Genomic DNA, 16,341 nt, shown 5'->3' on the forward strand with positions numbered 1-16,341 from the left:
TAATAAAACAAAACATGGAGCATATGCGATAGACTAAACTTCAGATTTTACCACATTTTTGAGATTTTTATTGATACGTTTTCCAAAAATTCCCTATTACAGATATAGATTATGGGGATAACGTCCATCCTTAGGGAGAGACCACCTTTTCAGGTGTGTGGAGACTTATACAGCCATAGCCATATAAAAGAATTCAACATTTCTATAGACACATTTTGACATGATGATTGTATAGAGCAGTGTTTAGCAACCTTTTCAGACCAAATATCAAATAATTTTTAGCAAGAGACAATAAAATGTCCTAAGGGCACAGATAATGTTGCAGGAGGTCATCTTCCCAACCAGAGTGTTGCGGCCCCTTGGTAGGTTTCCTTGGGTGGCCTGGAACCCCTATTGGGAGACACTGATGTAGACCATACTAATATCTTACTGCAGAATCTGTTATAGGCATGGTTGGCCTGAGACTATGGATAGGCAGTGGGAAAGGGAACCTGCTAAAGGGAACATGTACGTACTCTACAAATACAATACATACATATTTTAATTTAACCACTTCAGTACCGGGCCAATTTGTGGTCCAGGACCAGACACATTTTAGGTTTATTTTGTATGTGCGGTTTTGAGGGCTGTAACATTTTTCTCGTATGTCTCAGTCAACTAATTTTTGCGTCTTTTTTCGGGGACACATAGGGCTTTATTTTTATGTTGTTTTTATTCTCGAATGTGTTTTAATTTTTTTTAATATCCGGGAAAATATAAACAAAATAGGAGGGAAATTGTGTCTGGTTTTCAATTTTTTTTTAAATTTAATAACACAAAGTGTCACTGAAAAACTTTATAATATAGTTTTTCCTCTCCATTACTGTAATTTTTATTTTGAATGGTGTAATCGGGGGTGGGACTATAACCTTTAATAACGGCGTTTTATTAGCGTATTATTATTATTTTATTATTATTATTTTATTTACATTTTTTTTTTACTTTTTTTTTATTATTATTATTATTATTATTTATTTATTTTTTTCAGATTGTGTCCCCATAAGGTGATAAGAGACCTTTGGGGACATCTGATCACTTATTTTTTTGTTAGGGAGGCTGATTTCTCCTATAACTGGGGCTGGTACATTTAGCCTCAGTTGCAGGAGGAATACAGCCTGTATACACAGTATGCAGAGCTGATCTGGGTCCTGTAGGACCCAGCAGCTCTTGCAAGATGCTGCTACCGGTGGATCACGTGACCGCCAGGTCAGAGGGCAGCCAAATCATGGCGGCGCCCATAGCCGTGTATACAGCGTTCATTGAGCACTGTATACACAGCGATCGAGAAGGCTGGGAAGGGAATAATCCTTCCCTGCCATCTCTCTGGGAGCTCCGGCTGAAGTTACAGCCGGCTTCCAGCTTCAGCAGCTGCACGATCTCTGTGCAGCTACTGTGTTCTGACTGGACGTACCGGTACGTCCTGTCAGAACTAGGCAACAACTTCCCGGACGTATAAAGTCTATGGGCGGCCGGAAGTGGTTAAAGCCACACTCCAGCCACATTTATTATGTCTTAGGCCTATAGTACATTGGTCACTTTATTCAGCCTATAAATGGTCATCACACAGAAGACTAAAGTCATGTTTTCTATGTAAGTTTATGAGATCCTGGAGGTCACCCTCTTCTAGACCTACATAGAAATATCCGACTTTCAGCAGGTGTATGATACATTAGGTCAGTCTGCTGATCTCTTTGGAAGCTGGATAAAGTGAACCCAGTGATGCATTGTTCACTTTACATTATTGGCTAAGACATAATACATTTGGTTGGGCTTTACATTGCATCTGATAAGAGATGTCCAGTGAGGAAAAAATTGGGGAAAAGGGCTCAAAAAGTGTGATTTTAAAAAATAAAATAAAAAAGCAATGGTTATTTAATTGATCCCTATTGTTCACATTCTGATACTCTCTGAGACAAGGTGGAATTTGTACAGTATTAGCACAATGTGTCTTTGCACCACTAGAGCCTTTCTCAAAGGTACAAAATGAATTGACTGGGTGGTCAGGAAATACAGTTCAATGGGTATCCTATAAGTGTTATAACGGGAGCCATGGAAGGTCACCACTGAGGCCTCAGCCGTGATACCCATACTGATAACATTCAGGAGAGCACAAAACACTGCCAGGATGCCCAAAGAGGTAGCTGAAGGTGAGTATGATTTTTTTTTTTTCTTAAAACACTTTACCTGGGCCTCCACCTATTATACTCTGGCGTCTGAAGTGACCCAAGAGTATAATAATTTCACATTCACTTTGGCTGTGTTTGCTTTAGAGAGCTAGAACTTGTATAGATGGGTTCCTAGGAGCCCTGACAGTGTTCTACACTATGTTTTATTGATAGGTTCCTAGGAGCCCTGACAGTGTATACACTATGTTTTATAGATAGGTTCCTAGGAGCCCTGACAGTGTTCTACACTATGTTTTATAGATAGGTTCCTAGGAGCCCTGACAGTGTATACACTATGTTTTATAGATAGGTTCCTAGGAGCTCTGACAGTGTTCTACACTATGTTTTATAGATAGGTTCCTAGGAGCCCTGACAGCGTTCTACACTATGTTTTATAGATAGGTTCCTAGGAGCCCTGACAGTGTATACACTATGTTTTATAGATCAGTTCCTAGGAGCCCTGACAGTGTTCTACACTATGTTTTTTTAGATAGGTTCCTAGGAGCCCTGGCAGTGTTCTACACTATGTTTTATAGATCGTTCCCTTGGAGCCCTGACAGCGTTCTACACTATGTTTTTTTTAGATAGGTTCCTAGTAGCCCTGACAGTGTTCTACACTATGTTTTATAGATAGGTTCCTAGGAGCCCTGACAGTGTTCTACACTATGTTTTATAGATAGGTTCCTATTAGCCCTGACAGTGTTCCACACTATGTTTTATAGATAGGTTCCTAGGAGCCCTGACAGTGTTCTACACTATGTTTTATAGATAGGTTCCTAGGAGCCCTGACAGTGTTCTACACTATGTTTTATAGATAGGTTCCTAGGAGCTCTGACAGTGTTCTACACTATGTTTTATAGATAGGTTCCTAGGAGCCCTGACAGCGTTCTACACTATGTTTTATAGATAGGTTCCTAGGAGCCCTGACAGTGTATACACTATGTTTTATAGATCAGTTCCTAGGAGCCCTGACAGTGTTCTACACTATGTTTTTTTTAGATAGGTTCCTAGGAGCCCTGGCAGTGTTCTACACTATGTTTTATAGATCGTTCCCTTGGAGCCCTGACAGCGTTCTACACTATGTTTTTTTTAGATAGGTTCCTAGTAGCCCTGACAGTGTTCTACACTATGTTTTATAGATAGGTTCCTAGGAGCCCTGACAGTGTTCTACACTATGTTTTATAGATAGGTTCCTAGGAGCCCTGACAGTGTTCTACACTATGTTTTACAGATAGGTTCCTAGGAGCCCTGACAGTGTTCTACACTATGTTTTTTTAGATAAGTTCCTAGGAGCCCTGACAGTGTTCTACACTGTGTTTTATAGATAGGTTCCTAGTGGGCCTGACAGTGCTCTACACTATGTTATATAGATAGGTTCCTATGAGTCCTATGAGTCCACTTTGTTTTAAGCCAATTTATGTGTGGTTCATACTGAACTTGTTCGATCCACAACAAATTAGGAGCAGGAAGCACCCAAATCCTGACACAAAACAAATCTTGAGAGGTTCTCCTATGTCTAGTTTTAACCCACTCTGTGCTCTTTGCTCCCAATTTTTCCCCATTGGGCAACTGCTTGAATGTTTCTCTAACTTGCATATTAGTAAATAGAAAGAGCATCTTGATGTTTGAGCATCTTCTTGCACGCCCAACCGGTTTCAGATTCCACAAGGGATTTAGATCTGGATTTACCATACTGTAGGTTTATCCTGCATTGCAATGTTACATAAGAATCCCCACAGCATTCCCCGTCCACTAGATGTCAATACAGAACCTTCGGAGCTGGCAACACATACAAAATGAAGTCCCCAGACTCACAGGAGATGTAGTGATTCATAAAAACACTGGTGTCATAAGGCAAAAGGGCAACATGAAACCTTTGAGGAGCTCATATTTGTAGTTATAGTCATGTAAGCATAATCCATTATAAATGTGAAGCTTTGTATGTTTGTTCCTCAATCACGCAAAAATGGCTGAACGGATTTGAATTAAATTTGTCACAGATAGATTGTGACCTCGATTAAAATATAGGCTACTTTTTATCCCGGTAAATGACATGGTTTCATGGCTGTTATAAATTTTTGTTCACATACTATATATTACACTGCTCTTATCTCAACTTCTGAGAAAGCCAGGGCTGTTATCTCTATGTGTAAACACACACTAACCCTCAGTGTGTACACACATTTGCATATTATCTGTTATGCTCCAGTGCAGACAACATGACATGGGCAAACACCTTTAATCCAAACTGGCAGTTAGCCAATTTTCAAAATGCCTGGAAAAAGAGAGTCTAATTTGTCACAAAAGACGACAACTGTGAAGGAAGCCTGAAGTCAACAGAGTTCTCCTCAAGCGCACTTGAGGAGGATCATCGACACCAACAACACGCTTATCATATGGCATCCCAACGAGCTGCTGAGATGCCGGAACAATCACGGTCACAGCGCAAGGAATGAGTTCAGCGGCAGGCCAGCTTGACAGCTGCAGTAACGCTGGAGCAGACGGATCATCAACACCAACAACACGCTCATTATATGACGTCCCAGTGAGCTGCTGAGATGCCGGAACAATCACAGGCACGGTGTGAGGAACAAGGTCAGCAGCAGGAGCAGGCAAACCATTGACAGGAGCAATTTGCTGAATATAGGTGGATCATCAATGCCAACAACCCACAGACGAAGTCGCGGGCAGAAACTAGTTCCCTATAATTCCAGGAGGCTTACAGTGCTGAAGAGGCCTACAAGAGCTGAGATCAGATAAATGCTTTTCTGAATATTATCCTTGCTACTACTGCAAAGAGATTCAAGTATCAGAACTGGCTCATAGAAATGACAACTTCTGCCACAAAAACCAGAGTCTTCATTCCTTTGGGTTTGAGGAAACAAGTCCAACCTTAGATGTGTGTGACCTGCATAAATCAGTCAAACCAGTTGCCCTTGCTAAAAAGGGTGGCCATGGAATACTTGGCACCTGTGGCTTGAGACCAGCATAAATTGTACAGCACTTTCTTTACTATTATTATCGCCTCCTTTCTGAAAATAGCAATAAAAAGTGATTAAAAAAAGTCATATATACCAAAAATGTGTGCCCATAAAAACTACAACTTGCCCTGTAAATAATAAGCCCTGACATAGAAGACAGTAAACAAGTTGTAGGTATCAGAATATGGTGACCCCAAGCAAATCTCGAATCTCAGGAAAGTTACGTTTATTTACAACATATAAATATGGTAGTGCCGTAATCATAAAAACCTGCCAAAGTTGCCAATACGCCATAAAAACAAAATGATGGAATTGTGGAGGGGTTTTTTTAACACAGGCCCCCCAAAAACATTAATAAAAGTAAATCAAAATATTATATGTACCCCAAAATGATGCCAAATAAAAGTACAACCTATCATGCAAAGACTAAGCCCCACATAGCTACCGTATGTCGAAAGAAAAATAAAAAAGTCATGAATTTTGGAAGGTGAAAAAGAAAAATATGAAAAAAATCACCAAGCATAAACGTTCAAACCACCCTGTGACCTTAAAGGGTTAAATACATTGAAGAATAAGTAACAGCAGGAGGAATTGACTGTATTTTTGCCTTGGAAAAAATATTTTTATTCTATTGATCTATTGAGTAACTTTTACACATCTCCCCTAAAAACATAAACAATACCTTATTTTTGCACAAGATGAGACTTACCTAAGAAAAACAAATTGATAAGTTTTTCAAACTGGAAATATTCTATATTTCTACTCCCATTATGTACAAAACAAAAGCACAAAGATTGTTTTGGCTCCACTACCTGGTATTTGGAACAAGAACTATTGGGCGACTCGCCAGTCCTTTTATGGCCTCCTTTTCCCTGACATGGGTGTGTTTCTCTGCCAGGTGAGCCCTGATGTGCATCCAACAATTCTTCCTCCCTCCCTGCCCCCTTTAGCCTTTTTCTCTCCCTTTTATCCTTCATTTTTCTCTTTATTTTCTTTATTATTTGTGAAAACATTTTTTTAATCAAATCTTTAGTTTTCTTATATTTTACCCTTTTTTTGTGTACTAATAGTATATTTAAAGGGTACCTGAGTTTTCACAAAAAGTTGGACTGCAGGGTTTTGCTGGGCGGTCTGTTCTATGACTGTATAAGCCTTCATACATTATTATTATTATTATTAATTAATTTATTTATTTATATAGCACCATTAATTCCATGGTGCTTTACATTTGGGGGTTACATACAGCACACAGAATATACAGGTAGATATAATACTAACAATGACCGACTGGCACAATGGGGTAGAGGGCCCTGCCCGCGAGGGCTTACAATCTATGGGGGAAGGGGGTAGAGACAGAAGGAGAGGGGGGAGGCTGTGCAGATGGCAGTGCGGTGATAGTGTTATTGGGGGTTGTAGGCCTTCCTGAATAGGTGAGTCTTCAGGGCCTTCTTGAAGCCTGTGATTGTGGGGGTCAGTCTTATGTGTCTTGGTAAGGAGTTCCAGAGTATGGGGGATGCACGGGAGAAATCTTGGAGACGGTTGTGTGAGGAGCGGATGAGAGCAGAGTGGAGTAGGAGGTCATTGGAGGATCTGAGGTTACATATGGGCAGGTAGTGGGAGATTAGGTCAGAGATACATGGAGGGGACAGGTTGTGGATGGCTTTGTATGTTAGCGTTAGTAGCTTGAACTCAATTCGCTGGGCTATAGGTAGCCAGTGGAGGGACTGGCAGAGGGGAGCGGCCAATGAAGATCGGGAGGTGAAGTGAATTAAGCGGACAATGCAGTGTAAGGTGGACTGGAGGGGGCGAGGGTGTTTGCTGGGAGTCCATGGAGAAGAATATTGCAGTAGTCTAAGTGGGAGATTATGAGGGCATGGACGAGCCTCTTGGTAGCTTCAGGGGTGAGGAAGGAGTGGATTCGATGGATGTTCTTGAGCTGGAGGCGGCAGTAGGTGTTGAGGGTTTGAACGTGTGACTTGAATGATAGGTCGGAGTCCAGGGTAACCCCAAGACATCGTGCCTGTGGGAAAGGGGAAAGAGGGGTTGCATTAACTTTGATAGATGGGTCAGGTGGAGGGGCCATACGGGGTGGGGTGAAAATGATGAACTCCATTTTCTCCATGTTCAGTTTGAGAAAGCGGGAGGAGAGGAAGGAGGTTACGGCCGCTAAGCAATCTGGAACTCTGGCCAGCCTAGAGGTAATGTCTGGTCCAGAGATGTAGATTTGGGTGTCATCGGCATAGCAATGGTATTGAAAAGCATGAGATTCTATGAGTTGGCCCAGGCCAAGGGTGTAGATGGAGAACAGGAGGGGTTCTATCTGATTTTCTGCTGCTAATAGCCCCCATTATGACTGCAGCACATTTTACATTTGTCTCTGAGGCTGGGGGCATGTACAGTAAGGAGCAGTCTACCCTCCCCTATCCATTATATTTACTACTAATTTGTTTACTTGTAATTCTGTCAGGGATAACTGTAAAATAGGAAACAAATAGCTGAGAAAAGCCCAATTATGCATAATATAGGAAATCTAGGGACACTGCACTGCAAATACATGCAAACATGCAGCTAAAAAGATCCCTGACATAGGAAAAGAGCAAGTTATGAGCACAGTAAGGAAAGCTGCTTACAACTAGGACTAAAATCCCATCAGTAACTACACAAGTAGCCAGAAATAGATACAAGTATATAGAAGACTTCTCTTACATTGTAAGCTGTGAGATGTGCAGAATGTTCAGTCCACTGCACTGAGAAGGCAGTTTATAGATGTCCTGTGAGGAAAGCCAATCCCTCCCCTCTCCATTCAATGTGTGAAGACAGAACAGTCCTTCTTTCCTGCACTCACTGTGAAACAGTCATGATATTTAATGGTATCTATGGAACAGCAAGACACATGGTCCGGGTAGTGGGATTTCATTTTGGTAGCACTGACATAAAATAGCATCCTGTAGCCCCCTTAAAAGACACTTTACTACTTCCTATTCTTACTTAAAGTGACACTGTCCATACTATCCCACATTATGGATGGCCCTTTAACTCATGCTATAGCACTGTACACACCTAAAGCCAGTGAGTATACACCTCACTGCATTGTACCTGTACTCAACTCGGATTCAATATATCAATATTCAATACTTCATACTCTGGGAGCTGCCATGGGTAATTCAGGACTCTATTCTGACTGACTAAAACTTTTATCATAAGTGCTCCCATAGAGAATTAATGTAGCGGAAAGGGCATGGTTGCTTTGCTGCTCCATCAAGATGGGGGAACTGGACCCCATCTTCAGGATTGATGGTGGTCAGAGCTCTTGGACCCCCACCGATTATGAAGTTAACGCAGTGATGAAAGGAGCCCACTTCTGTATTTATGATTACTGAATTATGCTCCATGTGTATTGATCACTAGTGAATATAGTTTTTACGCATGTTCATCAGTCTATTACATTGGGAGATGTGTATACATGTAATGTTGGGGGAGGTCGTCAGAGGTGAAAATGCTTCTTCCAGCCATCACAAGATGTATGCCTAAGTCAAGTTTATTGGCATAAGACACCTCAGCCATCTGTAGAGTATCCCTCTACAAAGGGTTTTGCATTACAAAGGAATGGGAATACTTTGAAAACTTTGTCATATCTTGGAAGCCAGCAAGCAATTTGGGTGTGCCCAGTGCATCTGAGAGATCCGTCAAGCTCCAAGGAAACAAAAGGACATTAAGGCTGAGTTCACATAAGGTATTTTGGTCAGGATTTTGAGGCAGTCCAAACCAGTCCAAAAAACGTCTCCTATTGAAATCAATGGGAGCCGGTCAGTTCTTTTTTCCGAGAATGGTCTATTTCGGCTCCCGGAAAAAAAAAGAGATATGCTCATTCTTCAGGCAGATTTGCCTCGCGACATGCACCTGAAGACACTCTCTCCTCCCGACTAGGCCCATTCATTTGGGCCTAATCCGGAGCGGAGTGCGTGACTGGATGTTGGTGCACTGCACCGGCATCCAGTTGCAGCTACCTGTATTTTGGTCCAGAACCTGAGGCGGCCTTTTTTTGATTTTTTTCCCCCCACAATGGAGGCAGATTTGGTGCGATGGAGAATTTAGGTGCATGGGAAAGTAAGCTGGAATTTTGGCGTATTGGAAAGTTAAACACATTTTGAAGGGCCTGTACGACATATTTATTAATGGCACGTGGCGTAAATGCTGCGAATCAGATCCACAAGTAAAAATATGCGCAGTGGAGATGCTGCGATTTCCAAAACCGTTTTGGTTTTTGAAATCGCAGTGTGTCAATTATATGTACGGAAACACATGGGGCCTAAGGCCTGGTTCACATCTGCATTGGTAATCCATTTGGGGAGTCCACATGGGACCCCCCTGAATGGACTACTGAACGCATTGGCAAATTGTGTACAGTGAAAGCACACAAACCCAGTGGCGTAACTAGGAATGGCGGGGCCCCGTGGCGAACTTTTGACATGGGGCCCCCCCTCCCCAAACCGATGCCGAAGACCTCGACTGACCCCCTCCTCCGCACTCTATTATGTCCCTTAGTAAGCCCTGCACACAGTATTATCCCCAATAGTGTCCCCTGCACACACAGTATTAACCCCTATAGTGTCCAATGCACACAGTATTAACCCCTATAGTGTCCCCTGCACACACAGTATTAACCCCTATAGTGTCCCCTGCACACACAGTATTAACCCCTATAGTGTCCCCTGCACACACAGTATTAACCCCTATAGTGTCCCCTGCACACACAGTATTAACCCCTATAGTGTCCCCTGCACACACAGTATTAACCCCTATAGTGTCCCCTGCACACACAGTATTAACCCCTATAGTGTCCCCTGCACACACAGTATTAACCCCTATAGTATCCAATGCACACACAGTATTAACCCCTATAGTGTCCAATGCACACACAGTATTAACCCCTATAGTATCCAATGCACACACAGTATTAACCCCTATAGTGTCCAATGCACACACAGTATTAACCCCTATAGTGTCCAATGCACACACAGTATTAACCCCTATAGTGTCCAATGCACACAGTATTAACCCCTATAGTGTCCCCTGCACACACAGTATTATTAACCCCTATAGTGCCCCTGCACACACAGTATTATCCCCCATAGTGTCCCACTGTGGACACCTATAAACATTTATTATACTCTGGGGTCTGAAAAGACCCCAGAGTATAATAATCGGAGACCCGGGGGATTAAAACCATTAAAAGAACAGAGACAGTTGCTTACCTGTTCCTGTCGGCTGTCCTGTCCGCTCTTGTCCAGCTTTAATGATGTCAGACGTCACATGACCCGGGAAGCTGGCCTGGGTCATGTGACGTCAGAGACGTCAGACACGAATGACGGAGGCCTGGCAGGATCGTGGAGAGGTAAGTAACACTGTTTTTTATGTTACCTTACCCCTCCCGGTGCGCCGATCATTATACTCGGGGGTCTGCAAAGACCCCCGAGTATAATGATAGCCTCTGTGGGCCCCGCGGTGTCACTTGCCGATCCCGGCCCAGCCAGGATCGGCAAGTGAATAGGGCCCGTAACGGACTTTTTAAAAAAAACAAAACAAAAAAACGCAGTGGTAGCGGCTGTCACCGGGCCCCCTAATGGCCCGGGCCCTGTGGCAGCTGCTACTGCTGCTACCACGGTAGTTACACCCCTGCACAAACCCCATAGACTATAATGGGGTCCATGTGCTTTCTGCACGGTCTCCGCACGGAACATACAGACAGAAAAGTACTTCACAATCTACTTTCCTGTCTGCATGACTCATGCGAAACCGTGCAGAAAACACATGGACCCCATTATAGTCTATGGGGTCTGTGTACTTTCACTGCACACTGCTTGCCAATGCGTTACGGTAGTCCGTTCGGTGGGGTCCCCATGCGGACTCCCATGAACGGATTACTGATGCAGATGTGAACCAGGCCTTAGCCTAAAAGTACAAACACAATTCGTAGTTAGTAAGTATTGATACATGTGCTCTATTGCCTTGTCTATACATGGGATTATGAACAAAGCTGCAAACTAAAGATATATTAAGATATTAATCAGAACAGAATTTTGAGTATTTCTGGATTTGTAAAAGAAAAAAAAAAGTGGTATTTGAGGACGGAGAATCCCTTTAAATTATACAAGTTTACAACACATTATTGTGGAACACACACATCTCACCTGCAAATACGTTTTGGGCATATGATGAGTGACCTTTACTGAAATTTTTCCACCCACACTCTGTTCTGACCTGTCCTTTTTATAATTTCACCTTTCACTAGAGCGAGTGCGAAAACATCTGAACCTGTGAGAATACAATGGAGAATAGGAGCGGAGCGGCTCCCACACAATCCTGCAACAATATTAACACTGCTGAGCTGACTTTAATAACACTGCAGGCTTGATTGGTTATCTATAATTACTCCTCTCCTGCTGGGTACACAGGAACACATTCACATACCCCCGCACACTGCGCTATGTTATGTATTCTCACAGCATATTACATAAGAAGAGGAATACGTGGATTCAGATGTGTGCTAATAATATGCACCTGTCATATGTATGTAATGAGCAATATCTGCATTCCCACGCTGGCTTCCTAGATATGAGCACAAGGCAATGCTTTTTTTTTATTTCCACCCATGTACTATCTGAAATATCTATACATGGACAATACCAGCATTAAGATCATTTTTGTTATAAGGGTGATTCAATGAGCTGATATCAGGGAGCTCTACTGCCAGGATCCCCACCGATCAGTCATAATCTGATGTGTTTAATTTCCCTGCAGCTCCCCCACAGGAGAAGTAAGGCATAACAAGGAGCTCACTTACCCCTAGTGAACACAGCCAATTCTTATTTTAGGTTTAGTTTTTTCTCCTGGCTTGCAATGGCTGTAACTTTTTAGGATTTCTCTCAGCATAGCTTGTTTTTTTGCGAGACAAGTTGTATTTTTTAATGGTATGATTTATTGTTCTATATAACGTATCAAGGAAGTGCAAAAAAATAATATTATTGGGGTTGAATGGGGGAAAAAGAACCTATTCCTACATACTGGGAATGAATGGGAAAAAAGCAACCTATTTTTCTTTGGGTTTCATGTTATGGTCATTGACCATGTGGGACATATTTACTTTATTCTGTGAGTTAGTATGATTACAGCAACCAAATTTATGTAGTCTTCATAAGACTGGGCGATTATGACCTAAATCAAAATTACGATTAATGGCGATTGTGTAGACCAAGACCCTTTTAAAAGCTACACCCCCAGGCACTTACCTCCGCTGTGCTTTGGCACTGATCTTGATCCTCCTCAGGCCTCTTCTGGACTCCTAAATGACATCACAGACCAGTGAGAACTGTGGTTGGACCTCAGCCATCACATGCTTAATGCAATGCTGTAACAGTTGCGTCTCTGCTACATGATGCCATGGTACCTGACGTGATTCAGGAAGCTGAAAAAGACCTGCAGAAGATGAACATCAGCGCCGGAGCTCAGGGGAGATGAGTAAGACTTTACTCACCTCCCATGGGCCTCTGCTAATTCTATTCTGGTGCCTGAATATAATGTAATAACCAGATCGAAATAACTAACGTGCACCAAATCACATTAGTTACCCGGATTGACGGTCAGTTTCGAGTATTACCTTGTTAAGTCCTAAGTCTTTATTATGCTTTTACTACTTTAAAAAAAAATAATTCAAACCTTGAGAATAAGAAAAGAAACTTGCTTTCCATTGTTATATTCGGACTTCTTTTAGTTTTTCTTTAGTGATTATTGGCACCATTATGGGGAACATATGACTTTTTGATAATTTTTTTTATTGTAATTTTGGAGAGATGAAGGACAAAGTGACAAAGCTTTGTGGTTTATCCTTACAACTTTTAGAATAGAGTTAAGGATTTATAGGTATCTTGTCTCTTCCCCTGCCTAACCTCACAGAGCGCGTTATCAAAAGCAGGAGTCTAAAGATGGTGGGTGTCAGCTATGTAACATAGCCCATAACATGTGGAGCAGGCTCAATGCCAAGTGTCTACCATATTTCCCCTGAGCGCATCCACCACACACGTATGGCGGATGTAGGCGAGGGGTTAAATCTTTAGGCTGTCCATGAAATCACTCTCTGCTTTGAGAAATCTGGTAGCTGAATAGGGAATCCCACTTATTAACTGATGATGCCCTAATGGGGTGTTTACTAAGCCAAGCACATTTATTTGTACCTCAGTTTCAGATACAGCCTGCAGATCTCGCAGCGGTAAATGTACCATACATACAGTATGTAAATAACATTCAGTGCCATACTGCTTAGAGCTGGCAGATTCTCCTGCTTCCTCTCATGCACACTGTGTAAATCTTCACAAAGCTTCTTCTGCAGCTCCTAGGAATACATATTCAGTACGTAGATCCTTGTCAATAGGTTGTCTGTTGCAAAGGAGTCCACCAATAAATAGGGATTCAGAGGAAGAGTACAAGATTTTTTTGTGAAGGAGGATCTAGCATCTGTACTAAGAGTGAACCTGTTATTTATTCTGTTCTATATAGCAGGATATCATAGAGGAAAGAAGCAGAGCTCTGTGATATATAGGATTATATAATAGAGGAGAGAAGCTGAGCTCTGTGATATATAGGTTTATATGATAGAGGAGAGAAGCTGAGGTCTGTGATATATATGTTTATATGATGGAGGAGAGAAGCTGAGCTCTGTGATATATAGGTTTATATGATGGAGGAGAGAAGCTGAGCTCTGTGATACATAGGGTTATATGATAGAGGTGAGAAGCTGAGCTCTGTGATATATAGGGTTATATAATAGAGGAGAGAAGCTGAGCTCTGTGATATATATAGGGTTATATGATAGAGGAAAGAAGCAGAGCTCTGTGATATATAGGATTATATGATAGAGGAGAGAAGCTAAGCTCTGTGATATATAGGGTTATATGATAGAGGAGAGAAGCTGAGCTCTGTGATATATAGGGTTATATGATAGAGGAGAGAAGCTGAGCTGTGTGATATATAGGGTTATATGATAGAGGAGAGAAGCTGAGCTGTGTGATATATAGGGTTATATGATAGAGGGAGAAAAATTGAGCTGTGTGATATATAGGGTTATATGATGGAGGGAGAGAAGCTGAGCTCTATGATATATAGGGTTATATGATAGAGGGAGAGAAGCTGAGCTCTGTGATATATGTGGGTTATATGATAGAGGAGAAAAGCTTAGCTGTGAGATATATAGGGTTATATGATAGAGGGAGAGAAGCTAAGCTCTGTGATATATAGGGTTATATGATAGAGGAGATAAGCTGAGCTCTGTGATATATAGGGTTATATGATAGAGGAGAGAAGCTGAGCTCTGTGATATATAGGGTTATATGATAGAGGAGAGAAGCTGAGCTCTATGATATATAGGGTTATATGATAGAGGGAGAGAAGCTGAGCTCTGTGATATATGTGGGTTATATGATAGAGGAGAAAAGCTTAGCTGTGGGATATATAGGGTTATATGATATAGGGAGAGAAGCTAAGCTCTGTGATATATAGGGTTATATGATAGAGGAGATAAGCTGAGCTCTGTGATATACAGGATAATATGAAAGAGGAGAGAAGCTGAGCTCTGTGATATATAGGGTTATATAGTAGAGGGAGAGAAGCAGAGCTCTGTGATATATAGGTTTATATGATAGAGGAGATAAGCTGAGCTCTGTGATATATAGGGTTATATGATAGAGGGAGAGAAGCTAAGCTCTGTGATATATAGGGTTATATGATAGTGGAGAGAAGCTGAGCTCTGTGATATATAGGGTTATATGATAGGAGAAGCTGAGCTCTGTGATATATAGGGTTATATGATAGAGGAGAGAAGCTGAGCTCTGTGATATATAGGGTTATATGATAGAGGAGAGAAGCTGAGCTCTGTGATATATAGAGTTATATGATAGAGGAGAGAAGCTGAGCTCTGTGATATATAGGGTTATGTGATAGAGGAGAGAAGTTGAGCTCTGTGATATATAGGGTTATATGATAGAGGAGAGAAGCTGAGCTCTGTGATATATAGGGTTATAGGATAGAGGAGAGAAGCTGAGCTCTGTGATATATAGAGTTATATGATAGAGGAGAGAAGCTGAGCTCTGTGATATATAGGGTTATGTGATAGAGGAGAGAAGTTGAGCTCTGTGATCTATAGGGTTATATGATAGAGGAGAGAAGTTGAGCTCTGTGATATATAGGGTTATGTGATAGAGGAGAGAAGTTGAGCTCTGTGATATATAGGGTTATATGATAGAGGAGAGAAGCTGAGCTCTGTGATATATAGGGTTATGTGATAGAGGAGAGAAGTTGAGCTCTGTGATATATAGGGTTATATGATAGAGGAGAGAAGTTGAGCTCTGTGATATATAGGGTTATGTGATAGAGGAGAGAAGCTGAGCTCTGTGATATATAGGGTTATGTGATAGAGGAGAGAAGTTGAGCTCTGTGATATATAGGGTTATATGATAGAGGAGAGAGGCTGAGCTCTGTGATATATAGGGTTATATTATAGAGGAGAGAAACTGAGCTCTGTGATATATAGGGTTATATGATAGAGGAGAGAAGATTAGCTGTGGGATATACAGGTTTGTATGATAGAGGTAGAGAAGCTGAGCTCTGTGATATATAGAAACAAATCCGAGAGGCCAATGACCCTGCCTCCTGCTGAGGGTGATGAAAAAAAATATTATTAATATTTATTTTTAGAAAACCATTAATTCCATGGTGCTGTACATTTAAGTGTTTACAAACAATACATATACTATATTAAACACGTAAAATACTAATAGTGACAAACTGGTATAGTGGGATAGAGGGTCCTTGCGCAAGGCCTTACAATCTTTAAAGGGATTCTACCATTAAAATACATTTTTTTCTAGTTAACACTTCGCAATAGCCTTAAGAAAGGCTATTCATCTCCTAGCTTTAGAAGTCGTCTTTGGCCCGACGTTCTGTCAAAAATCCATTTTTTGTTGGTATGCAAATGAGTTCTCTCGCAGCACTGGGGGCGAGCCCCAGCACTGAAACAGCACTGGGGCGTCCCCAATGCAGCCAGAGAACTCTCTCCAGCGACGCCTCCATCTTCAACAGCAACCGCCTCTTCTGTCATCTTCTTC

The sequence above is a fragment of the Leptodactylus fuscus genome, chromosome 5 (assembly GCF_031893055.1).
Source record: "Leptodactylus fuscus isolate aLepFus1 chromosome 5, aLepFus1.hap2, whole genome shotgun sequence".
Classification (NCBI taxonomy): domain Eukaryota; kingdom Metazoa; phylum Chordata; class Amphibia; order Anura; family Leptodactylidae; genus Leptodactylus; species Leptodactylus fuscus.